We start from the raw sequence: 3042 nt of genomic DNA on the forward strand, positions 1-3042 counted from the left end.
CACGCTCCAGCACCTCAACGTCCTTCTTGTAGTGAGGGGCCCAAAACTGAACACAGTATTCGAGGTGCGGCCTCACCAGGGCCGAGTCCAGGGGCACGATCACTTCCCTACTCCTGATGGCCACACTATTGCTGATAGTGGTTTCTCTGAATGGAGTTATACTGTACCTCGCTGTTCCCAGGAGGTTTCCTGCTCCCTCTTCTTCTGTAGTGGAGCACTGGCATAGGTGCACCACACTGGGGTGGGGGTGGGGGGGCTAGTGGGGCTTCCATCAGTTAAGGAGCAGACTGAACAAACATCCGTCAGGAACAGTATATGCACAACGAAGCCTTCTTAGGACCAGAGAATGAAGCAAATCAGTGTTTCTCAGCCTGTGGACCTTACACCTCTGGTAGTCAGTAAGGAGGCAGTGGGTAGTCCATGAAACAAGCACAAAGACTCAGCAATCATAAAATGGATGCGCACTTCCTTATATCAGCAAACAAAGAAAATAAGGGGAAAATGCAATTACTAAATGAACATCTGAAGTTAAGCTTCATTATTTGTTCGGTCATTTATGGAAACCATTGTGGCAATGCTTTTTTTTTCTTTTCCTCATAACACTGACACGATCCTTGGTGTTTAAAAAAAAAGTGCTGTGATGATGTTTTGATTAAATTGTAAAAAAAATGGAGAGGATGAACTCTCAAGATTGTTACCAGCTCTGCTTTTTTATGATCCTATGTCATCCTCTGTGATTCTCTACTTCTGCTCTCTGCTTTATTATCTTTGCCACTATTTATGGTTCTCTTTCTTCCTGTCAAGAAAAAAAAAAAAGGGTAAGTTGTACGTGCAGCAAAATACTCCCATTAGCAATGTTTATATCAGAAAAAGAAAGTGGTTTTCCATCTCTCAGCCTGTGAGGATAGTTCAGCTTGCTTGTACAGAATTCAGAGATCCACTGTTCCCAGGTTCGTGTTCTTTCTGTTATTTCTCACCGTTCCATCTCCATTTCCCGTAATACTGCACCTTCTTCCTGTAATTTGCCTGCTCTCCGAGCTCGGAGCTGCCTGCCCTCTTTGTGCCCCTAACACTTGGGATGCTTTCCCCACTTCCTCTCCACTTAGTCAGTTTGTTCTTGCATTTTCTTACTTTTTTTCCCCCATTTTCCTCTGCAGAAAGATACCTTTTCTGCTTTTAAAGTAATTAAATTAGCAGAGCTGATTGAAATCTAGGTGAACTAATTCTCTGAGCAACTATGCTTTTCAATGGATGCATTACTCAACACACATTAGCCAACCTTCTGTAGACCTCACTGAACGACAGAAATGATTATTTGATGAATATACTCAACAACAATAGCATTATTCAAACACTTTACTCAATAAACTACATTCAGCACACTCAGAAGTTAATGGTGCATTCAGGTTGCTCGGTTTGCTCAGCAGAGCACATGTGCAGCCTTGAGGGGGGGGGATCCACGCCACTGGTATGTCCGAGGGAAGCAGTGGGTGTGGAGGGTCTTCTGGTCACTGGTGTCTCGAGTGAACAGCACAATGTGTGCGTGTGGTGGTGTGTGGGGGTGTTTAAGTCACATCTAGGGAATAAATGATGTATGTGAGGAGGAAGAGAGATTACCTGCTCTGTTTCCTGGCTGGTAGTAGCAGGAGTCCAGGCACTTGTTTTCATGCTCATCCCTGGTACTTCAGCTAGAAATGAGTACAACAAATCAATGTATCTCTAATCTTTAGCTTTTGTCCAAGTTGGGGTGTGCGTGTGTGTATGAGCATGGAGCAGGGGGTTAAAGTAAATCTAACCTCAAATTCCTGCCCTTCACTTCTTGCTCCATTCAACTTTTTCTTGAGCACTTGGAGCAAATAATCTTTCTTTTACTGTTTAAGACTCTCTAGTGCCTCCTTTGTAATTTCCAATAGAGGCTGTCTTTTTGTGGTCTTTATTTCCACAGTGCCAAATAGGTCCTCCTTTGACCCCTTTATTGTTTTTTTAAACTTTTGAGTCGTTTAATTGTGAGCCTCAACACTGGACGCTTGATGCAAATTGATGTCATCTACATTTTCCACAACCTACTCAAGTTCTTTAGCCAGTTCCCTTCTTGACTCCCTTTGATTCATTCTGCACAAAATGAACTGCCTCCAAATGCTAAGGTTGAAATCTCTCTTTGGCTACAAGGATTTGGATCACGTTTTTTCCTCTTTTATCCTTATGTTAGTCAGAATATAATTTTGCTAAAGCATCATGCCCTGACACTACTCTTGGCATCTGCTTCCACGTGTACTGCCACTTCTAGAAGTGTTACAAAACCTCATACCACTGTCATCTTTTTCCTGCTGCTCAATTGCATGCTTACTTGAAGATTTCTCTTTTTTTTGTTGTCTGAATCTTCACCTTTCTCTGAATTTCAAACTGCCCACATAATGACTTTGTCTTCTTTAGCCTCAGCTAATTTAACCTCTCATCAGTCTGTGCCTGTGCTGTTCCATGAAGTCAATTATCTCTTGCTCACCTGTTGAGTAACTCCTTATCTTTGAAGTCCATTTTATTTTTTCCGTTCCATATGTCCTTTGCAATGCTTCAGTGAACTAATTGTATTTTCAAAGGATACAAAAGCATCAGTTAACATCCACAATCTTCTATAGCAACAGTGGTGCAAAAAGCAAACATAACCTTTTAAAGGCACATTTGCAGCTCCTTTGAACAGAAGAGCTGTACTGGTTACAACCCAAACAATATGTATTGGGTTTGTGTGGCCAGGTTTTGGTAGCGGGGGGGCTACAGGGGTGGCTTCTGTGAGAAGCTGCTAGAAGCTTCCCCTATGTCTGATAGAGCCAATGCCAGCCGGCTCCAAGATGGATCCGCTGCTGGCCAAGGCTGAGCCCATCAGTGACGGTGGTAGCACCTCTGTGATAACATATTTAAGAAGGGGGGGGAAAATAACCCCTGTGCAAAAAACTGCAGCTGGAAAGAGGAGTGAGAATCTGTGAGAGAAACAACCCTGCAGACACCAAGGTCAGTGAAGAAGGAGGGGGAGGAGGTGCTCCAGGC

The sequence above is a fragment of the Aptenodytes forsteri genome, unplaced genomic scaffold (assembly GCF_000699145.1).
Source record: "Aptenodytes forsteri isolate BGI_AS27 unplaced genomic scaffold, ASM69914v1 Scaffold20, whole genome shotgun sequence".
NCBI lineage: Eukaryota > Metazoa > Chordata > Aves > Sphenisciformes > Spheniscidae > Aptenodytes > Aptenodytes forsteri.